The sequence below is a fragment of the Talpa occidentalis genome, unplaced genomic scaffold, assembly GCF_014898055.3.
Source record: "Talpa occidentalis isolate TD23 unplaced genomic scaffold, MPIMG_talOcc4v2.1 talOcc4.12, whole genome shotgun sequence".
In the NCBI taxonomy this organism is placed as follows: Eukaryota; Metazoa; Chordata; class Mammalia; order Eulipotyphla; family Talpidae; genus Talpa; species Talpa occidentalis.
In genome coordinates, this window is record NW_023601212.1 from 1837523 (window position 1) to 1863221 (window position 25699).

A 25699-nucleotide genomic window follows, 5' to 3' on the forward strand; every position below is an offset into this window, starting at 1 on the left:
GAACACATGGACCTGTTACTAGGAAACAGGTATTTCCCCAATAATAGAGAGATTTACGTTAAAATTTATAAAATAGAACAGAAATCCCAAGACTAATGCAAAGACAGACTTGGCTATCTCAATGATGTGTGTTATTCAGATGCATTATTTGTCTGACTAAAATGTGTTGTTTTTATTACACATATGAATCGCTCTTAGATCTGGTTCTTTCTGTCCTGTTAATCTTGCATCTGTTAACATTTTCTAATAGTATTCCTGGCAACTATGAATATTTGTTGAAGAAATGCATTTATTTACTCAGTGTATCTCTATCTATCTATCTATCTATCTATCTATCTATCTATCTATCTATCTATCTATCTATGTGTTTAAAACTCTATATCAGTGATAGATTTTATCCCCTAGCATTTATTATACATCCCTCAACTCTGTGACAACAATATTTTACTGACTGTTCTTAATATATTCTGCCAATTATTCAGGGAAGAGTTTTCCAAACGTTCAGGCTTCAGAAAGTCCACTTATTGTTGGTCAAATGTAATAAATCTTCCTTCTAGCAACTAATTACTGCTCGTTACCATGTTTGAAATATGGTAAGGTTCAAAGGCAGGTTAAATTTGTGCTATTGTTTATATCTAGGTCTAGATAAATTAAACCCAATCCTACTACACCAAAATATTAGGTCTAACCATTCTTCAATCTTCAGCAATGTTTGCATATTGTAAGATAAAGATGATGATAAAAAGTAGACTTATTGAATCTATGGACTACAGAAAGTAACACATTTTTCTTTATTACTCTAATGAGAAATATCAGGACACAATCAATTTATCTGGCTAATCTTTTCAATTAAATGAAATGTACTCCAAATTCAATTAAATGGAGTGAATTGAATTTCAAACCTTCCTATGTACGACAAATTACCTTACCTTTAGAATTTTTCCCTCATTTAATTCAGGAAAACAATTATTGGAGCTAAGTCTTAGTTTCACATTTTATAAATGATAGAGAATTGGAGTCGCTGACCAGAGGCCCTCAGTGGTCATAGCACAGCCAGGATCTGGCCCTAAATCTGCCCTTTCCACCAAATCTGCTACATCCTGTGGTAGACAACTCCTTAGCAGAATTTGTGAAAATAAATAATTGTATATCATTATAAACAATTTCTCTGCAAATCAACCTATAAATCTGCAACACCTAGACATAATACAGTACAACCCATCAGACCCAGCCCTAGATTTCCAAATCACTCTTCCGATAGACAATCGAGAAAGCTGAATGTATATGTTTTCCTACTGTTGTCTTTTGACTTATTTAGCTTAAGACAGAGAGAAACCTCAGTTACTCAAATGCAACAATTAACTTCCCACTAAAATTTTACAGAGTTTTTAAAAGTTACTTACTTGCATAGTAATTTAAATATTAAGAAAATACAATATATACTTTACCATTTATCTTCTATCATCAAAACTAGAAAGTTTTGATTCACTGATATATATGTGATATTTTTCATTCTTCAACATAGCTCAAAACAGATAAAACTTATGTAATAGTTAAACTACTATACTTACAAATGGATGTATAGTGTGTGTATGTGTATGTGTGTGTGTGGTTTAATAGTATGTTATAAAGCAGATGTCAGATAGATGTCAACATATGTATGTTTGCCAAAACATATCTTTTAGTTTGGTCTCCTTGAAATAATTTTTATTCCATATAGAATTTCTACCTGTTTTAGCAATAACTTCCATACATGACATGGAATGAATAACCCTTTTTTGTATTTCAAGAATTGAGATTAAATGGAAATTTCCATATAGGGTTTATATAGTGCTTTTATTGGTTAACAGCAATATGATTTTCATAAATTACCTTGAATAAATATTTGCCAGCATTTCCTGTTTAATTAAAACATTGACCACTGACTACTACAAGCATGCTATTTGTTAAGATTTGAGTAATTCACAGTAATGGTATAATATCTAAGTCAATTCTTATTGACAAGATCTTTATATGAAGTGTTTCAATATGTCAGATATCAGAATTACATAGAACGATGTATTAAAATAGGTGCTAGCAAGGTTGAGTTTTCCCACTTAATCTCTATAGTCAGCATTTGTTCATCAAAATCAAATTAATGCCAACATTAAAATTGACCTGGCCCAAATAGTCCTCAATATCGATGATTCCTTCTGTGTGTTTTTATATCTGGGAAGACCTTATGTTATTTCTATTTTGATTTTTGATTGTTTGACTTTCCCTTAATGCAATTTATTATGCTATTCACACACACAAAAAAATGTAGTATGAAAACTTACCAAAGTTTAACAGTCTAGAAAATTTACCAAAGACTCAGCTATCAAAAGTAGCTGAGTGGCTGCATGTAAATGTTTGAAGTAGCAAAGAATATTTGTCTTCATAATCCTCTAGAGCAAGGGCTTTGAATGGAGTTGAGTATGTCACACTTTACCGTAGAAAGGAGGATCATGTGGGTGAAATTGTTAGCTAGGTGACGTTCCTATCCTTGCCTTAGTCATTTAAATCAGAGAAGATGCAATGATGGCTTGTTTATTAAACTAGATTTGGATTTGTGGTGCAATCAGATCATGGCATTATATTATGTTCACTTATAAAGAGCTTGTTTCAGCTTTTATATTTATATTGAGATGCTTATTGAGACCTTGAATTTATATAGTGAGAAATCCTTAAGTATTGTTAAATAACAGTCTACATTTTTACATCAAAAATAGTTTATAAGTATAAATCATCCTTTAAAGTTTAATTACAATAATAAATTCACACTGCTGAGTGAGAAATTACTGCATTATCAACTGACCTACAAAGTCCCTCTTCTCCCTGTTTATACAAATCTAATCAACCTTCTCTGATTGATTTCAAACCTAACCACATCTGTGAATCTGCACTCACCTTTCCAGCTGATACAAAACTCTTCCTACTCTAAACTTTTTATCATTATATACAATTCTTAATTAAGATTCACACATACTGTTCTGTGATGACTGAGTAGCATGCATATATTTTATGAGTAATCCTACAAGTAGAGTGTTGTTTCCAAGGTACTTGTTGTATAGATGATGGATTGAATAAATGAGTGAATGAATAAATGGTGGTATGAAAAAGAAAATATTAACAAGTATAGTTTCTATTTTTAAAAAAATAAATTGAAGTTTAAAAAAAATAAGTTAAAGTGTGACTGCTTATTACTCTAATGGAGATATTTTCATCACCGTATATAAGTTTTAGAGTCAGAAAAATCAGGTTAGATTTGGAGCAAAAAGTAATTAAAATATTGTGAATATGTATGAAGGGTGCCATATATGATGTCATTTGGCCAAGGAAGATAAAAAGGGAGAGATACTCAATATTAGTGAAAATTAATTACTTAAAAAAAGGAGTAGAAAAATATAAAACTAGAAGCCTCCTAGAAGATAAATAAGAGAAAACCTAATGACCTTGGATTTGGTGATGATATCTTACATACAACATCAAAGCATAATCTACAAGAGAAAGAAATTGTTAGCTAGACTTTATTAAAACTAAAAACTTCTGCTATGTGAAACACACTGTCAAGAAAATAAAATGGCAAGCCACACATTGGGGAAAATATTTACAAAGGGAAATTTGAAAAAGGACAGTGTTGAAAAATTTACCAACAACTAATATACAACTCAACAAGAAAAAAAATGGGAAAAAAAATATGGGGGTAAAAATTGTCAACACAGTAGCAGTTACCACACCAATGTGGATGTACAGATGGTGAATGGCTGTATCCTCAGGGAAAAGTAAGAACATAAAGGAATGGTCTTCATTTGAATAAGAACATAAAAATTGAAAAAGAGGTTGCAGAGACAGAGGATTTCCTGCTGTCTGAAATCCACAGACAGTGGCATAGTTTCAGCATTTCTGTAGAGGATAATAATGCAGTCAGATAAGTGGATATATAGAGCCATAAGGGAATATGAGTTTGAGAGATGGTAAGGCTATCTGGATTACTTATAGAGACTGAAAAATATCAGTGACAAAAGCTATGGTAACTTTAATTTTGATTGTTTAAAACAGATAAAGATTGCACAACATGCATAAATTTTTATCAAAGGGCACAATGGTCTTCAACAACCTGAAGACCCAGCTGATGAAGGGGTGGAGGGAGGTGGAAGGTTAAGCATAAGGTTGAGTTTAGACTCATTCCATAGAATGCCTGGAATCTGTTACAAGGATGGTTTACTCCAAGTTCAAGGATTCTTCCCTAACCCTGCTGAGGAAGACACCAAGGTTGGAAAAATAACCATATTTTATAGTTTTTCCAATTTCATAATAATTTTTATAAATATAAATTAGAAATTACTCTTGGAGGTCAGTAAGATCTAATTTAAGTTACAAAATCACATTTCAAGAGGGTTTTGGTGTGAGTGATGCAATGATATATGCTGGAGGCCAACTTATTGTCTATCCTAGAGGAGATAGTTGGTTTTTGACAGATATTACAAGATTTTTTAATGGCAAGAATAAACGCATCACCAATGGAGAGAGGAATTATCAAAATTAGACTCAGATATGATACAGATATGCAAGCTATCAGACAAGGAATTTGAAATAATGATGATAAATGTGTAAGAGACTCTAATGAAAATTATTAACACAGATGTAATAGGGGACTAGAATAAAAGATAGAAACAACAAGAATCAAGTGGAAAAGATGAAAAAGTATGATGCAATAAATGAGATAAGGAATGGTCCTAACAATTTCCTCAAGTGAATCAACACAGCATAAATAAATGAATAATTGGCTCTGGTGAATTCTCTCACCCTCCGCGCTTCTGACTGTACCCAGTGCTTATATAAATAAGTAAATAAATCTTAAAAAATAAATAAATGAATGAATGAATGAATGAATGAATAAATAGTGTGCTTGAGGGCAATCAATAGAAATTATGCAAATTGCAATATTGAAAACACAATTAAATACAAGAGAAAACATACCTACTACCATCAGGAGAAATAACCATGAGAAAATAAAGCTAATACCAACAAAGTGGAAAAGAAAATAATATAACATATTGTAAAAATGAAAGCACAAATCAATTAAATAAACAAATTTAAAATATAAAAATAAATGAGTTTGAATTTGATTATTTGAAGAGAAAAATAAATATAATAAATTAAGACTGATCAGTATAAAAGGGAAAAAACCAAATTACTAGTATCAGGAACAAACAATTGATATCACCACATATCCTACACGTTAAAAAATAGACCATATGAAGAAAGAATAAATCAATATATTTGACAAATAGAATAAATTATCTGCGAAACACAACCGCGCAGAGACTAACAAAAAATAGAAAATGTTTTATTACTACAGCTTTGTAATGTAATTAGCATCTTCTTTTTGGTCAAGATTAACTTTGATTATTCTGAGTCATTCATGGCTCCATATATGTTTCAATAATTGTTGCTCTATTTCTTTGAAGAATTCCATCGAAACTTTGATGGGGATTGCACTTAATCTATATATTACTTAGGGTAAAATGGTCATTTTAACAATGCTAATTCTTCCAGTCCATGATCAGGGGATATCTTTCAATTTGTTTGTGTCTTCTAATGCTTTTAACAAATCTTACAATTTTCATTGAATAGGTCATTTACCTCCTTTGTTAGGTTTATTCTTCAATATATAATACTTTTTGATGCTAATATAAATGGGATTGCTTCCTTGATTTCTTCTACTCTTTTAGTTCATTATTTGCAAATAGGAAAACAACAGATTTTTTTTGTATGTTGATTTTGTAGAATTCCACTTTACTATAAATTTCTTGTTTTGACTTGTTTTTAGCAGAGACTTTAGGATTTTCTATGTATATTATCATGCCATCTGCAACAGTGTTAGTATTACTTTTTCCCCAACTTGGAATCATTTTATATCTTTCTCTTGCTTAATTGCTTTGGCTAGGACTTCCAATTCCCTGTTAAACAGTAGCTGATCTTTGGGGGAAAGCTTCAGTTTTTCACCACTGACTATGATGCTAGCTGTGGGTTTGTCATATATGACCTTTATATGTTGAGGTGTGTTCCTTCTCAGCCTGCTTTTTTGAGGATTTTTCTCATAAATGGATGTTGAATCTTGTCTAATGCCCTCTTTGCATCTACTGATATGGCCATGGGATTTTTATCTTCCATTTTGTTGATGTAGTAGATTATGTTGATTGATTTTCAGATGTTGAACAGCTTCAGTGATGTCTTTGTGGATTTGTTGCCAGTAGACAGAGAAAGTGGATAAAACCAGTGAGCCCTCATCAAACTAACATACTTTTGCACAGCAAAAGGAACTACCATTAAAACAAAAAGACACCATACTGAATGAGGAAAATATTTGCACAACATGTATCTGATAAGGAGCCAATATCAAGATATATAAAGAATACATATAACTCAACAATTAAAAAAACGGGCAGAAGAGCTCAATACATACTTCTTTGACAATACATACATATGGCGACAGGCACATGAAAATATGTTCATCATCATTTATTGTCAGGGTTGAGATGCCATCTTACACCCATATGAATGACCCATCAAAAAGACCAGAAGCAACAAGTTTTGGCAAGGGTGTGGAGAAAAGGAAAGCCTTCTGCATTGTTAGTAGCAATACAGACTGGTCCATTCCCTGTCGGAAGTGGTATGGAGGCTTCTCAAAATATGTAAAATAGATGTACCATATGATCCCTCAAACCACTCCTAAGTATCCAAAGAAAACAGAAAGACTAGCTCAGAGAGATGCACCTACTCTTATGTTCATTGAAGTATTATTTACAATAGCCGAATTATGGAAAGGATACTAGTGCCCAACCACAGACAAGTGGGTTAAGAATATGTGATATATTTATGCACAGCAGAATATTATTCAACTATTTTTAAAAATGAACTCTTGCCATTTGCAACCAGAAGGAGTGAGCTGTGATAAGCAAGATGAGCCAGAAAGAGAAACACAAAGACTGGAATGTTTTGTTCATATGTGGAATATGGAAGAATGAAACAAAGGGTCAGAAAAAAATAAGAAATCCTAGAAAACTCACTGTAAAATTGAAAACACCAGAGTGGGTAGGGAAAGGCAAAATCAAAGAGGGGAAGGGATTCAGCGTGCTGTGGTGGGAACCGTGGGTGCCCTGGCGGTGAGTGTGGTGTGGTAGTACCCATCTGAGAAGGTGTGACCCTATGCCTCTGATTCGAGTGCAGTGCTGTAGTCCAACGTTAACAATAAAAATCATTCATTGACAAAAGCAAGAAAGAAGAAAAGACTAAAAAAATAAATAATAAGCTACTGGAATAAGTCACAGGTAAATCAGTAGCCCTGTTAAAGTAAGAATATACAACAATCCAAATAAGTGACAAAGAAAGTTGGACTAGAAAGTAAAACATAAGTTCCCCATATACTTACTTCTTAAGAAACAAATATTAAATATATATATATATATATATGGCACTTGAAATTAAAATGCTAGAAATTATATAAACGTTAATAACAAAGAGACTGAGCATAAGTAACTAACTCTCAGACAAAACAGTCTTTCATCCACACAGCACAACTGCAGGAAAGGAAGCGTAGTTAAACAATTTTAGAATCAATCCAGAAGATAACTTTGAAATTCATAATGAGGAATTGACAGAATTAAAAGGAGAAATACATTAATTTAAATCACAGTAGGAGAATAATGTACCTCTCAGTGGCTAATAGAATAAATAGACAAAAATAAGTAGAAGATCTAAAAAATATAACAAATATAAAAAATAAAAAATATGACCAAATGAAACACTCCAGTCCACTACAGAGTATATTATCATTTCAAATATACGGGATATTAAAGAAAGTGCCACTTTTCTGGTCAAAAAGCAATTTATAACAGTGCATTTTAAGACTAAACTGAAAGTTAGAGAAATGTTCTTGAAGAGGTTATTTTTATGACCTTGTAAACAGAGTCTTTTTAAGCAGGGCACAGGAACAAGAAATATCAGGAAAAAAAATTGCCACTAAAATTATATTTCAGTGCCAACCTACAAGTCAAAGGACCTAATAAAACAATATGTACCACATTCTTACATTTAACATTTCAGTGATCCTAAGTTTTGGTAATGACATCACCAAGTTACTCGCACTATGTAAATCATTTCCTTTTTCTCTGCTGACAAAAAATGGAACCAAGAAAGAATTGTTGGCAACAAATCACCTGCCATCATTGCCTCATAGAGACACAGCTAAGTACATTTCCTTGACTTTTTTAAATGATCTATTGCATATATCAGAAAGAGAGCAAACATTTTGACCAAGACGATAAACTACAAAATTTAACTGTATGATTTGTCCACAAAGTGACACTGTCACACTGATCAATAAAGAACAATGATGAATAAACCCTTTATTTCTTCCTGTATGTCAGTGCGTGAGCTCGCGTGGTACAAGCAGTCAGACCACCCATTAAGAGCAGTTTTATTAATAGCTCCTGCTTACATAAGGGGACTTCATTTGTCAACTTCATTGACTGCGACAAAGTGCTTATGCCACTGGCAAAGGCTGGCTCAGCCAAGGGGCAAGAAATAGCAACTGCGGGAAAGTCACTTAAAGAACGCAACCTGCTTGAGTCAGCCAACACTGTCTCCGAGTGTTTAGCTGCAGAAAAGGAATTAGAGAATCAAACATTCTAACGTATTTTTTCTCATAAACTGGTACTCCCGGTGATGGCGGTATTTATAACTCTCTGGGTGGAGAACAGATCAAGTGCTGGCTTGCTTCGCTGTCCCCTACTGTAACGCACTATCACTCTTTGCAGGTCTGCAGAATGCTGAAGCTAACGTTTATTTATATAATCAAGTAGAGCGGAAAATCTGTTCTCTATGATTTTAGAAGAGTTCGCTGGAAAAACCTGACGTCAGCTCTCAGGCTATTTGGTCATGAAGATCTGGGCTGGAGTTAATCTATTGTACTGTGAACCTTGTAGCCCCAATGGATATTTTTCAGGCATCACATGATAGATGAAGGTAAGAAATCTCATCAGTTGTGGATAATTAATAAAAAGGTAATGCTTTTATGCAACATCTAATCTCTATTACAGAAATATTTAAAAGCAAACTCATGTTTTGTTAATCTAGGAATACAGACGGACCAGTTTGCTAAACAGGAACCAGGTTTTAGGAAATTTGGAAATGATTTTTGTTGGTGTATAATAGTTTAGGCACTTTTTGCATTATTCTCCATCTCTATGTAGCAGGATATTGCGGGGTTTTAGTAAGTATATAGCCTTTGGGTTGAGTGCTCCCACCATGGAACCAAGGAGATCCAGACAACCAAATAAACACACAAATCACCACGCCCAGTTTAAACAACTTAGCACTAAAAAGCAAATTCTTTATTACATGACACTTCACAGAGGGGGAGAGACAAGCATTCACACGTATCCAACTAATGCTGGCCTGATAAGGTGGCTCAAGGGGCCTTTACTGTAAACGCCCTGAAAGGCGAGGCTGCCTCTGCTTTTCCTTGATGATCACTCTCAATGCCCAGCAAGTTGTCTTGGTTCAACAAATGTGTAGAAAAAATTACTAATATGTATAATCAAGGAATTTTTCTCCCCAGATTTAATTCCTATTTTGAGTTTCAGATTCATAATGAGAAATTAACTTGCTATTCATGAATAGAAATCAAAATTTCCCCATGCAGGACATCTGACCCAACCCTGCTTTCACTCCCAGAAAATCTCATCCGCAAACCACACTCTCATCTATCCAGTTGCTGAACAAAAAAAGAATGTGTCCCCCTTAATCAACCTTGCTTTGTTCACTGTCAATTACAAATCATTCAGAAAATTTTGCTATTTTTCTAAAATAAATCTAAAATTAATCCCTTCTTTTCTCTCTTCATTGCTATCACTGTGGTCATCACTTCCCTTGTATATTACTAGACGACAGAAATTAACTCATATCATCCTTGCCTACATTCACAGGAAACAGGAAAAACAATTAAAAAACACTTTCTGAAAGATGATACATCTTCGACCCATTCAAGATGTACAACGCATTGTTTTTTGTACATTCACAGCTGTGTGAAACCATCACAATAATTTTAGAATATTTTCATGATCTCAAGGATATACCTGCCCTGAAGCTCACACTCCACTATCCCCACCCATCCCAGACCTAAGCAACCTCTTACCTGTTTTCTGTCTCTATAGATTTCTGATTGGAGCATTCATAGGATTGGAATTGTGTAAAATGGGGTGTTCTGTCACTGATATATTTTACGGAGCATAATGAAATATGCTTTACATGTCATAGCATATATTATTACTTCGTTCCTTTTCGTGGCTAAATAATATTCCATTATGCAGATAAAACTTGTTTTATTTACCAATATGTTCACTGATAGACATTTGGGTTGTTTCTTCTTTTTGATTATGATGAATAATGTTGCTATGACTATTCAAGCATAAGATTCTGTGTGGATATATATTTTCGTTCCATACACACACATACTCAAACACACATACACACATGCACACCAAGGACTAGAATTACTTATCACATGGCATTTCTGTTTAATCATTTGAAGGACTGCCATCATTTTTTCCAAAATGATCTGCACCATTTTTCATTCCTACCAGCAGCATATGAAGTTCTGATTTCTTCACATAAGCACCAATACTTGGTATGTCACTTTTTAATTTAAGTTATTCCAAGGTGCATAGAGTCGTATATCTTAGAGCTCTGATTTTCATGAGCTTGTTGACAAGTTATCTTCTAATGCCTAAATCAGAGGATGCCACTTCTTTGCCCTGTTATCTCTGCATCTGCAGTATTTAAAATAGTCCCTATTTCATAGTGGGAGAATGAGAGATAATTAGCATTTAGTTATTAATTAATGTGCGATGATGAATCACTATCCACACAGCAATATAGAGTACTTATTGAAAATGAACATTTAAAAGCCTGATAATGAGATCTTTTTTTACATTCTTTTCAAGGAGAAAGGATAAAAGTTTGAGAAAATAACTAGATACAAAGACACTATCTTTAAAGGCCAAATGATAATCTAGTAACTTGCTATTCAGTGTGGTCAGCTGGCCATCATTATAAACATAACTTCTGACCTTGAAATGGTTAGAAGAGGTCAGGCTTAAATGACAGCTAGAAACATTTCACAAGGCTCAGTTCCTGCTATTTCCTTCAAAACTGTCAGTCCTTCCAGAGGAACTGCTGTAAAACATTGGTCTTCTATACTCCACACAGCACTACCTCTATCAAAAGTATCAGGGGTGTTTATTCTGCTACCTTTATATCTGAGCAGACAACATGAAAGTCTCTTGCTGCTGTTGTCAAAGAAAAGCACCAGGAATCCTTCCTTTGCTGCAAACAATGGTGATCTCTGAGATTCCACCACCCCAGTGATTGAAACCCCCCAAATACTCTTCCCATCTGAGTGCAGTTGAAGCCACATCCTTCTAGCCCCCTCTCATCTCTTATGTCCAACACAACTGTAGCTTTGCCTTTGAAGTGGGCGGCACCTCCCACGTGGAGGCCTGCATGGAGATGCTTTCTGATAATTTTTGTTTCAGGCCCTGACATGTATAAGCCACTGGTATTTCCTTGGTTCAGTGAGTCCACCATGAGAATTCAAAGGATTTGGAGTCTTTTTTTCATGTGCTCGCCTCCTATTAGCTTCAACATCAAGACAAATGAAGGACTAGTGGCTACTATGGAAAAATTATGAATTAATCTAATAAATTATGTCACCACCCCATCCATACTAATAGCTACCATTATATAGCTCTTATTTAACCATTTTCACAGGAGGAAACAGGTGTAGGGAGGTTAAGCAATTTGTCCAAGGCCACTCAGGTATTAACAGATAGATTGAGGACTGGATTTCAGTCTTGTAACACAGCTTCAACTTTTCACTGCAATGCAGTGCTATGTTGTCTCTTAGCTCTGAACATGCACTCTGTACAAAACTGTGTGCTAGAAGTTTTCTGGACTTCAAAATGCAGTAAATCAAATCACACTAATGAAGCAGGCATTGGTATACTGATTTAAATAACTGGGAAGCCGAGGTTTATAAGTATTCCTTTTTTTGGAAAAGTCATAACCTACCAAGTGGAAGAGTCAAGAATTTTTAAAAGAAATCTCATTACCGGTATTTCTGCTATATTTCAGTAAAACACACTTTGTTTTTTCCTTTTCCCAGAACAAAATTTCTACATATTCATCTCTATTTTTTTGGGGGCAACAACTTTTCAACAGAACTATCCTCCTTCTATTTCCATTTACAATAGTTAATCTTAGGAGTCAACTTGGCTAAGGCTATAATACACAAACACTGTGTCATACGCTTGTCTACAAGTTACTGTTGTTTACATGGCATTAACATTTAATTAAGCTAACTTTAAGTAGAGTGCATTAGCCTCCATAATCTTGGCAGAATTCACCCAATCAGTTGAAGGCCTTAAGAGAAAAATGACTCACTCCACCCAGTAAAAGGGAATTCTGCCAGCAGGTGGCCTTGGGACTTGAGTGAGTCTCTAGTTTGTTGGCAAGCTCAGAGTTTGGGCTTACCGAAGTGTAGAATCATGTTAGCTGATTCCTTAACATCCCTCTCTCTCACTCAGTCTCTCTCATTTGCCTCTCCTCTCTCTGAGGGAGAAAGAGATAAAGAGATGAAATGTATCTGCATATATTTATATATGCAAATATATAAATATTAATTTACATGCATATCTATATATGCACACACACCCATATAACCTATTTATTGTTTCTCTCTAATACACTCATTTCCTCTCTCTACATTCTACTTATTCCTGAAGCTATTCTTTAAATATTATATAAGCCTTTTCAGATTCCTAAGGCTAATTTTCTCCAATTCTTTTGCTTATATGTAGAATTTTGTGGTAGCATATCCTCTCATAGTATACCACTGTTGTGTGTGTGTGTTTGTGTTTGTGTGTGCTAGACTATTAACAAAAGAAAACAGGTACAGTGTCAGCCTTACTCCATCTGAACCACCAATTCTCCTGCGACAGTCAGCACTTCGTACCATGCAGTGGCTAATAGCACAGTTGATCTAGAAAGCCCCAACCATTCTAAGCATCTTTCTTTGTATTCCCCCCTCCACAACCTCTCCTTATAGTAACACGTTTACTTTAATAAAGGGACATTTAATAATCAACTTAAAATTGAAAAGAATTTTGAATCAATTTACTTGCCACAGAAATGAAAGATTGTATCAAAAACAGCAATTTTATTTTAGCCATTAAAATTTAGGTATAAGTAAATGATGTGAACAGACCCAGATTTTTATTTTTTTATTCTTGAGGACTTCTGATAGACTTTGGGATATAATTATGTCTCAATACAACAGGGACTTTTACATCAGTGTCAAATAAGACAAGAAATTAAGTTTGGTCCCTAGTGGATCTGAATATAAACTACTGATTTTACCATGTTATGCTTGTTCTTTTCATTATTTTCCTCATTTTCTATACAATTCATTATTTTTGATGCATCTAACAGCCCATAATTGTAAAATTATGGCTGTGTACCTTTTAGTGCATTTTAAAGGAATTTAATTGTACTGACTTCAATACCCTTTGGACGACAAGTTACAAAAAACCTATTTTTCCTTTTTTTTTTTTTATTTCCCTGTCTCATGTCTGATCATTTCCTGCTGCCTCTGCTTATAATTAACTATGAATTAATTCTTGTCCTTACAGTAACAATGAACAATTTCTTGCACTGAAATAAATCATGTTTTATATTTTGATATAGAAATTTTGGACATTTTTCTAGATTCCACAAGAAGTGATTTGTCCCAATAGCTTCTTACAGTTTATGGGTATTGAACATGTCATTTATGCTAAGGTTAATGCTAATTTCTAACCCTCTCCTTAGATTGTTCCAGACTAAGGAGAGTCACACAGTGTTAGTTAGATTGTGCTTTGATCTCATACACACTATGTTCCCGGAAAAGGTATTTAATCTCACATAACAGACATTCAGTGTTCAATAGGAACCCTAACCAAAGATTTCTTCTACTAGAACTTACTAATATAAAAACTACAAAGTGGATCAGGCGCCAGATTGGTCACTTACATTCAGACTTAGATGCTCACAGGAAATACAGAGAGGTTGACTCAACATAAATAGAAATTAAAAAAAAAAAAAAAAAAAAAACCTTACTACTCTCCACCAAGAGAGTGTCTACAGCAAGGACTCAGAAGATGTCATGGTCTGGCTAACAGTTTAAGGACTAATGGGGCATCAGCCCTGATATGTAATAAAACTTCATATTAATTGAACACTTGCCGTCTGTCAGACATTGTACCAAGTGCCTCAAATAGCTTCACGCTCTTTTAATCTCCACAGTAACCTCTTGAGATAAGCATTATTATCACTATTATTATTACTATTGCCATTTTTCACATCATGATGCTAAATAAGCTTTGAGAGACTAAATATTTCACCCAGGTCTACAAGATGGCTGAAACCTTGGACTCCTCTCTCCCTGTGATCACACCAATTTGACAACGATAGATCAATATTCATTAGGAGAAACCCAGAGACCGATAGGGAGGCTACTGCATCCCCATGCTATCGTGAGATCACCTGCATCAAAACCAGTAGGAAAAGTCAAGGTACTTTCTCACCCAAATCCTACCACCCGCCAGTGTGGACAATCAGGAAAATCCAGATCTAGCTTCGTGCAGAGTAGTGAAGACACGGCCCTCACGCTGAACACTGCAACTTCTCCAGTGTTTGCTGCAGCACTGGATTCTACCTGTCCTGTTTCTGAGAGTCAGTGGAGACCCTCACAGACTAGCTCCATGGGGCTATAAAGAACCAAGAAGTTTGGGGTCCCGCAGAGCTCTAACCTCAGCCTCTCCCTACTCCCTATGGAGAAAGTGGACAATAAGTCCAGCTCCCAGATTCTGAGGGGGGATTTGGACTACGTAACTAATGAACCAATTTTTGGGGGAGTTCACCAAAGGAGGGGCTTCTGTGCCCTCTGTCTGGCTACCTACACAGGATTTGTCATACTCTCCAGATGCTGAGAACAAAAGGCAGCAATTTGGAGGTTAGGAAGGTTTGAGACACTGTGATGAGACTCAGTGGTATTGATCGAGTATCTCCTTAATCTGTAGACTGGGAGAGGTGCTGCCTGTTTGTTTGTTTCCATTGCACAGAGATCGAAACAAAGGTCAGGGATAATGAAGAAGTAAGGGAATATGGTGTTTTACTCACCCAGTATTGGTTGATTAATTATTCCTTAGCTTTAAATTTCCAAATAACTATGATTGTAATGAACATTTTGGCTGACTCACCAAAAGACATAAAAAAGTGCTCTATTATTCATGAAAGTGCTCAATTGCATTTCCTACAATCACATTTATTACTAAAGGAGATAGAAAATTAGATTTATTATGAATTAAAGTTTTTTAATAGTTGGCCAAGCTATTATTTTTATTGCTACTGTTGTTGATATTGTATTTTATATTGGTGAAGGCACCAAAAAATATTATAATATTTAGAGTGGAAAATTTTGGTGAATGGCATTCTATATACTATGTGATATATGCATTTTAAATTCACAATATGTTACAATGAGATTTAGAATTCCAAAATGCAAATAGCATTTATTACATGGCTCACTGTGGAATGTACCATAATATCCCTCTAAATTTATTCACATATACTTTGTATTCTATTGTCATTCAATTTAATGCATTTTGAGCTTTCATGTCCAGTTGACCCCATTTAAGTTTTATAAAGAATTTTCTATGATATATTTTTATCAAAGTTTTAACACAATTGGAGCACAACTTGCTTTATGATAAAAAACACTTTGTTCAAATTCATTAAATGAAAAATATTTAACACTAAGGATGAGTGCCTTTTTTTACACAATAAATTCAGGTATATTGTTCAAGGTTTTTGCATAGTTACTGGGTTTGCACTCCTGTAAGCCTCCTTCCTCACACAAAGCTGTCTATTAGAAAAGATTGGATCCACAGGGTTTTTCTCCCATATTAGTGTTCAGTGTTTACTGAGATGTGACTTCTGATTGAAGAATTTCCCACACTCTTTATAATGACAGGATTTCTCTTCGGTATTTTTGGATGAACGTTGCGGTTCATCACCAAATGACTTCCCACATTCACTGCACATAGAGGGTGCAGTGAATGTCCTCTGTTTTCCTGTGTGATTGGATTTCTGGTTGATGGCTTCACCTCAAAACAAAAGTTGAAAGGGAAGAAAACAGAGAGTAAGGAAGAAAGGAAAAAAGCTATTCCAAAGGTGTTATCCTAAGGGAATTGTCTGATACTTAATGAAAGTTGAATTATCTGAAAAGCCTTTCCCACATCAACAGGCTTCCCAGGAAGACTTTTACGACGGGTAATAAATTCAGACTTGCAGCAGAAGACTCTCCTCCACTCACAACAGATGTGAAGTTTCTGTGTGGGTAGAACATTTTTCCACACGTACACAAGAGAAGTGGTTACTATTGATTCTAACATAATGTTGGGTTATTGATAAAAGCTTTCTCACAATAACTATGTTTTTCAGGATTTTCTATATCAGGTCTTCTCTCATGGTTTCCACTAACAATCTTTCACATTTGTAACTTTTGTCTTGATTTTTTGAAAATGTTCCTTTTATAATCAACCAAGTCTATATTATAAGTCAAATGCTTCCCCAAAGGTACCAGTTATGTGGGTTTTAATTGAGGGAAATTTTCGGTGCTCAGAGGTGATATATTCTCAAACTTATAAATTTGTAGCTTCTTTCTTGCTGAAGAACCCAATTTGTCACAAAAGCATACCTTGCTGTCACTTCTTCTGGACACTAACTTGTCAGATGCCTCTCAAATAGTGGAGACTTCCCACATCACCTCCAAATCCATGGTGCTGTTTTCTTCTCCAGCTCGAGAATCCCATCTGGATGGTGCCTTCAAAACCCAGTGAGATGAGGCTGCTGTGTGCCTCCAGAGTGACGTCACAGTACAGGGCTCCTTCCAGGAGTCAACTGTCTATCCAGGAGTCTTTTGGATAAAAACCATGACCTTGTCCTTAAATGCAACAGATCTCTGCTGAAGCTGGTACTCAATCATCTCCTATTGTTTTTGGAAAAAGATCTTAGATGTATACTATTCAAAAATGTGAACTTCATGAAAGACAAAGGCAGAGGAACTGTTCTAGGTTGGAGATTAAATACTAAGGCAGCAAGTGACCCTAGACTGGAGACCTGTGCCTCAGGCCCTGCAGGACACTCTGTAGCCATCACCTTGAGACCCTGTGAGGGCCAGCAGGCTCTAGACATCCAGCAAAATGGTGGGAATCTAAGGGCTGGGGGTCTCTTAGTGAAGTCAATAAACTCTTTATTTTCTAACCAAGGGCTGGTCACATTCATCCTAGCATCCATGGAAGCAAGATGGATTTCCATAGGTAATTCTTGGCACATCGTTACCAATGAGCATGTTCTTGCTTTAGTCAGAAATAACCCTTATGGGCATCCATGAGGAGCCCAGTAAGGTAACCAGTCACTTGGTTACTCTCCTACAGAATTTTTGATGATTTCTTTCACTGACCCCCCCATTTATTCTGGATCTGTACTTCTGACCTGATGTGAACACTCTTCATTATAATTCCCCTTCATTATACCATAGACTCTTGGTAGGGAGAGATTTTTTTACCTTGTGGTTCTGATAATATTATCAGGAATTAATTGAGTCCCAGGATAATTTCTTTGAGCAGAAGTACAAGTGGTTTATAATATGAAAAATACTCATTGAGATTTCATTTGGTTAACATTTGCTTGTTGAGTATTTACAGAACTTTCTCTGTATAGAGCTAGTTTATAGATACTTGTTTGTGGATTTTATATATATAAAGTTTCTACTCATATATATCTCATTCAGATTTTCTTTCTTTGTTGTTGCTATGATGGTATCTATCTTTCCCATGAAAAAAAACTCTCTGTCAGTCTTCTGATTTTCCTATTCTGAAGAGTCCTGCATTATATGTTCTACCACTATGGCATTGACTTCAATTTTCACAATATAGTCATTTGAAAAGAATTTTTACCTAGTAGCCATTTTTAAAAAGACCATCCTTTTTCCTGTTAACTTATCTTGATATCTTTATAGAAAATCAATGGACTTTAAACAAAGAGATTTATTTCTAAAATGTAAATGCTATTCCATTGAGATAAATCAATGTCAGTCTCTCTGTCTATTTTAATGCCAATAATATATTTGAATACAGTACTTTTGTCTTAAATATTGACATCAGGAAAAGTGAGTCATCCAATTTTGGGTAGTTGCTGTCTTATTCTGAATGACTATTCTAGATCCCTTATATTTCCATGTGAATTTCAGGATAAATTTGCTATTTCAACCTATGGATTACTTCAGTTTTGTTAGGCACAGAACTATTGGTTGACACAGTCTTTGTTCAGCACTTTAAGTAGGTCATAATACAGCATCCTGGCAATAAGTATAAGCACTGGTTTCCCAGTTGAGCAGTATTTTGTAGAATACATTTTAAGCATCTGTACCTCCTAAGCCATTAAAGTAAAGCAGAAAAAAAAAAAATCCACACATACATACACACAGTTTCACAATCACTTCTGGGACAGGTATTAATTGAATTTTGCTAGGTAAGAATGCTGGAGGCAAAAAATATGATGTTTGATGTAAACCAAAATTTGACACGTACTTTAATTATCATAGAACAAAAGACATTTTTAATATTCCAAAAGGAAAACAGGCTTAATCTCAAGATTAGTAGTGTTCTGTCCATATAAATATAAAACTGTTAGAGATTATACTTCAGGGACTCCCTGGTGGCCCAAGGGTTAAGTCTCAGCGCTATCACCTCTACAGCCTGAGTTCGATACCCAACCAGGGAGCTGACCCACAGGGCACAGCAGACCTCTCCTGTCTCCCCGCTGCTCCCCTCAGCAGTGGATTTCAGTGGATCCACCTGTTCTGCTCCCCACTCTGCAAAATCTGGTGAATCCTCTCACTGCCCCACCCACAACCTCTGGCCTGCAACTCAATCCTTCTATGCAAAAATGAATAAATAAAGATTATACTTCAGAAATATTCAAGAAGAGCATGAATATTAGGGAAAATGTTTGCAAAGTATTAGTGAGAAGGTAGATAACTGCAATTCTATGCTTTAGGATGGCTGAGTGCAGTGGTATAAGCTAAGGTCAACCCTCTATCACAAGTCATGCCTAATAGATATTACCAATAAGAAAAAAAGAAAGCATTAGCAAATTTTTATACCTTCCACATTCAAATGTGTCATATCTTCCTATGTAACCTTCCTGAACAATATTATTCATTTCCATGAGTCCAACTAGAACATTAATATTAAGAGCTTCCAAATACTTATTTCTCATTCCAAAGCTATTTCTAAGTTTCATTATTGTATTTACAAATGCTCATTGTCTTTAGTGAGATTCCCACACAAATCTTAAAGTCACCGCACCATGAGCTCTTTAATTATTTGCCTGCACATAAATACTCCCTTTATAATGCCATTAAATGATGTCATCAGTCACTTAGCTTCCCAAATAAGAAAGCCTGATGGTAGCCACATATTCATTGTTGTCATTCTGCCAACCAATACAACATGTACTCCAGCTGAGCACAAATTCTAATTATTTAGCAGATTTATTACTTTTCTTTATAAAGATATTGTTACTATAGTACTATACTATCATCTATTTCTTGAAATAACTTCACAGTAGCTCTCCCCATCAAGAGCATCTCTTATATTTAGTCTATTGACATTTCCACAAAATTTATCTTTGTGAAATATTTGTTCATTTACTGCACATCTTTTTCTTTCATTTGCCTACAGTTAAACTTCAAGTTCCTAAGATAAATATTTAAGGGCCGCCCTGGTGGTGCAGGGGTTAAAGACACAGTGCTATCAAGTTATCACCACTGCACCAAGAGTTTGATTCCCGCCCAGGGAGCTACCCACAGGGTGCAGCAGACCTCTTCTGACTCCCTGCTGCTCCCCTCCGCAGTGTATTTCAATAGATCTGCCTGTTCTGCTCCCCACTCTGTCTCTGGGGAATCCTCCACCCCCACACCTCTGGCCTGCACCCCAGTTCTTGTATGCAAAAATAAATAAATCTTTAAAAAAGAAAGAACATTTATGATTTTCTTCTAAATTGATTCTAGTTCCTATTTTGATACCTTGTCCATCAGCCATCTTATGTTCATGCACCTGTCAGGTAAGGTCTTTGATCCATATCGCCCGATTTAGAATGTGTCCTTTCTCATCATAAACTCCTTGCACCTCAAATCCATGTTTAGTGCCATAATTTCATTCAAAACCATCCTTACATATTTCATAGTCAGGCTATCATAGCTCTTGTTGATCCATTAATTTATAACACCTACAACAATGTACTGCCATTATGACAGGCCCTGTGTTCTGTTTATTTTTTAGTTTAAGCCCTACAAAGGAAAATGGAGTTGTTCATTGTATCTTCCCAGTTTTGACACAATGGCCAACAGGTAAGACACACTCAGTACATAATCTGCTGAAGGAATTATAGAAATGATAACACCACCTTATTATTACCCAACTTACCTTACTTAGCCATTGACATTTACCATTTGCAGTAAATGTGATCAATTCTAGCATATATTATCTCACTGAAATTTCCCACAACAGTACAAACAGGTCATATAGTCATATGCATTTTACATCATTTTACGTGGTAAGAATGAAGGATCAAGTACTTTATCCAAGGACATGCCGCCTTTCTGACAACAAAGTCTCTATCCTTCTCTTAGCCTCAATACCATACTCTTCACTGCCCTCATAAATAATAAATCCCATTATGCTTCCAAAGATCAATTTTCCGCATCACTGACTGGACTTAGAACAAAAAATAATGACCAGAGGTAAAAGGCTTAATAAGCCATTGAATAACTAACTTAAAATTTATAATCTCTGCATTTATTGATTAAAAAAGCAGGTTTTGTCATGCTATTTAGCATTCCCTATATACCTTGGACTTGTTCGCTAAGACATTTTTACTGCAGTTACATATTATTTCTCTGTGGTTTTGAGAATCCAAAGAGGTCATCTAAACTGCAACTGTTCACTGAAATTGGTGTTATTATTATCACATAGGGCATTTTTTTTAAAAAGGGGTTTTTACATCAGACAAATCTGAGTTTGAATTCTGTGACCTAGGACCTTCACTTCTTCATGCTTATTTTCTCATTTGAAAAATGGACACAATGATAGATATTACTTACCTTACAAACTTGTCATGAAGAATAACTCACAGTCATACAGTTACAGCACATGCTGACTGGTACCTAGCAAATAGTTAAAATATATCAGCTTCCATGTTTCAGATTATTGCTACAGTGTTATCAGTATTATTTATATTATTTATTTTTACCCACATAATCTCAAAAATATGGTTAAACTACAACATTTCTTTTATATAGTACGAGTGTGGATCTTCACAATGGGAAGTAGCTACATACATACATTTTTTTAAATTTTATTTTTGTACATGACATGATCAAGCTTGTGTTTCTATAGAATCAATCTGGAAAATTCCAAGTGGATTGATGTGTGAGAGTATAATGGGAGGTAGAATGAAGGCTACTATTTTCCCAGTAAGAACTGAGACTTTACATTTTTATGGTCTACTAGCGTTCTAGTTAAAATCAAAGTTGATTCTCCATTTTGTGTTGAAAAGTAGAATACATTTCAAAATACTAACATGTTTCTTTTCCAAGTACTTCACAGCTTAGTTCTATGAAGATAAGGTTGGGTTAAAGAAATGTTCAACTTTCATTCAATACTGAATATTAAATGGTAATTAATCATTTCAAGAAGGCACCTAAATCTGTTGCTGCATAATTCAAAAAAGAATGAGTCACCAAACTCCAGTCCTCCAAATAACACCCAGACATGTATACAAACACAGGAAAACACACACATTATACTTGCTATGCAGCTTTTTTGAAGGTATAATACTTGACAAGAAAAAATAACACTTAATAATTATCTCTACATATCAAAAACAGTAAAATATAACTCATGTTATTAATTTTCATCCTCACAATATATTATTTGGTATATCCTGTGTTTTTCTCATTTAGCATATGATTAAAAAAATGACACAGAAACATTCCCCTTGACACAATAACTTAGCAATGGACAAGAATTTATGAGCTTTTGATCTTTAGGCTTAGATCTTCAGACTAATTGAGACCTGCAGAGAATATAGACTCTATAGAATTATTCAAGGAAGCTCCTTCAGCAGACTGTGAAAAGAAAAACAACTAAAATCCAAAGAAAATAACAACCTTAGTGGGGATGTGGAGAAAACTGATATGAGAGTTATTATTTAATAACTTATTGTTTAAAATATCCATCACTTCACAGAACACATAGATATAATAGGAGAGCATGACATACACATAAAGGAATAATAGCAGTCAACACAAAATATTCTGATGGCACCCAGATCTTAGACTTACTGGATAAAGATTTGAAATGATATATTTTTAGACAAAAGATAAATATCAAAAACAGTCTTCATAAGGAGAAAGAAGCTTCAAGGATACACTTTCCAATTTCAATACTTATTTCAAGACTACTATAATTAAGACATTGTAGTACTGGCATGGATTTGATAGATGAAGTTTGATAGGACATATTTGAACTGCAGAAAGGGTTAACTGACTTTGAACAAGAATGACAAATCACTTTAATGAGAGATATAATCTATCAGTAAATAGTGCTGGACAGATATTTACATGTAAAATAGTGATATGGATTCCAATCCCGTAGCATTCATAAAAGCTAACTCCAAGTGGATTACAGTCCTATATGCAAGAGCAAAAATTATATAACTTCTAAAAGAAAACATAGGCATGAATCTACATGGCATTGGATAGACCATAGAATGTACAGCAAGATCCCAAGAACATGGCAAGAAAATAAAATATAAGTGGACTTAATCAAAATTAAAATGTCTGTTTGAAAGAAAAATGTTGAGTGAAGATAACCAAAAGAAATAAAGAAAATATTTTCAAATAACACATAATAAGGAACTTGTATCTATACTATCTAAAGACTCATAATTCAACAGCATACAAATAACCCAATTAAAAAATGAGCAAAGAAATTGGTATTTCTTCAAAGAAGATATCTGAGAGCCCTGCAAACTCATAAAATATGCTCAGCCTCATTAGTGATTAGAAAAATGCAGAAAAAATGGTCCTCATAGGAACCCCCCCCAGCCCACTGGGATGGCTGCCATTAAAGACGGTGCATTACCGTTATTTGTGCAAATGTGGGACTTCCACACACTCCTGTATTGCTGGTAGGGATGTAAAATAGTGCAGCTATTTTAGAGAACAGGTTAAAGCTTCCTCAAACAGGAAACATAGAACTAACATACGTAGAACCCAGGCATTTTACTTGTAGAGATATACTTACAAGAAATACTGCCAGAAGTCCACACAAGCCTTATGCAAGTATAAATGTTCACACCAGGATCATTTAGAATAGAAAATGAAAGTACATGCCAGCTCTGCAATAGTAAAAAAGGCAGAAACAAATGAAATAGAATACAGAATACTCTCTAGTCTCTTCATAAAAATGAGAACTACTACAAGCTACAACATGGAAAATCTTGAAAGCATAATGCAAAGGAGAAGAAGCCAGTCACATGTCCCACCTATTTTATGATTTCATTTACATAAAAACCCAAAATAGGCACATATCTCAAGACATAAAGTAGATTTGTTTTGACTTTTGGCACAGTAGGGAGGGAACATTAATAATCTACCACAAGAAATAGGATTTCTGTTTGGGGTGATAACAACATTCTCACATTGTTATGGCTACACAACCTTGAATATACTAACAACTTCTTGACTACACATTCTAAATACAATTGTACGGTATGTGAATTTTATCTCGATAAATCTGTTTTTAAAACTTTTAATAGAAGATGTTTAATATTTCACCTAAAACATTAGTGGTTTGTGGCTTTTTAAGTATCACGATTGCTGAGATTAAATATTTATATCAATGTCTATATAATTAATTTGCCAACATTAGTCAGAGACTGTGTCACAAATGTTTTCTGGTATTGTTGAGAGAAAATCTGACCAAAAAGTTCAAATGCCAGTCTCCCATGACACTGTATATTCATTATACAAAACCACCCAGACAGGTGGGGCATCCACTCACTGAAAAAAATAGAAGTTAGCAAAAGATGTTTCACTGTTACTTAATAATGCACATCTGACTTCTAGGACATTCTTAAAGGTGGAACATTTTTTCAGTTTCATTGTTGACCACACACATATTCTGAACTAAATAACACTGTGCTCTGTCCACATTTACCTAAGGACATTAATTGTATAGGTGACATTTACTTTAGTAAAATTAGGTACCAGGATCTCCCTGGTGGTGCAAGGGATTAAGTCTCAGCACTGTGAAGCTATTACCAACCACTGCAGCCTGAGTGCCATCCCCGGCCAGTGAGCTACCCACGTGGCGCGGCAGACCTCTCCTGTTGCTCCCCTCAGCAGTGGATTTCAGTCGATCTGCCTGCAATACTCCCCCCTCTGTCTCTGGGGAATCCTCTCACCCCCCACACACACCTCTGGCCTGTACCCCAGCTCTTGTATGCATAAATAAATAAATCTTTAAAAAAGTGAAAATGTTTAAAACAAAAAAGAAAAATTATATACCATTATATAAAAGGGAATAAAAATCAAGTCATAAACTGAGAAGCTAGGAAAGCCCTAACTTTCTTGACAATTTAGCAATCTAAACATTGAGCACAGTGTTTAAGATTTTCACAGCTACTTGACATCGCCTGACATCCTGGGGATGCGCTTGTTGAAAGGATGTGGCGGGAACATATGTCAGTAGCTGCTCTTGTCAGTTACAGCAGGGTCCCAGCAGGATGGTGATAGTTAACATTTTTAAATTAACTTATCAGTTGTAGACCCACTGTGTATAAAAAATTCTTTGATAAATATTTTTTTCCTTTTGTTTTTTGTAGAATGCACTGAGTATGCAGCTGCCTGACTACCAATCAATGATGCTTTTTTTTCATGGAGGAAGATTTGCAACTCCATCCTGAGCTATTCTCCCTCCCTCCAAAAATAGAACCAACAAACAGTGTTTAGTAACATAGTAAAACTTATGAATTATTTAAAGCTGTCATATTGTGATTTTTCTTTCATTATGTGGAAGCTAATCATACACGCGTGTAGAGGGACATGCAGCGTGATGGTGGTTATTTTGGAGATAATTTATGCAGAGAATTTTGAACTACAAAAAGAACTCACTGTGTTTATGCAAGATAAGAAATCAGGCTGTTCTTACTGTTTTAATGTTATGAACTAGGCATCCACATTTGCTTCTTTGTCTATGTTTTGCAATTTTAATGATTCTAAAAATTTGGTGAAAGCAAGGGATACCGTCTATTTATTTAATTATTGATAAGATCTAAAGACCAAAAAACCCAGAATTTCTTTAGGCTGCTATTATGTGATCCATAAATTTTAGCATTACCAAAGGTAGCAGATGACCTATGGACGCTTACAAGAAAAACTTAC

General features: G+C 34.9%; 1 long non-coding RNA gene across 1 annotated transcript in view; it reads right to left on the reverse strand.

Moving 5' to 3' along the window:
• The window catches only part of LOC119239801 (uncharacterized), a 116060-nt gene extending 92375 nt beyond the window's left edge, over positions 1 to 23685 (reverse strand). The window contains exons 1-2 of the long non-coding RNA XR_005124002.1: positions 23559 to 23685; positions 21353 to 21415 (exon numbers count right to left, since the gene is read on the reverse strand). This is a non-coding gene — a long non-coding RNA (uncharacterized LOC119239801). The remainder of the gene's footprint in view (positions 1 to 21352; positions 21416 to 23558) is intronic.
• Positions 23686 to 25699: the final 2014 nt, after the last annotated feature.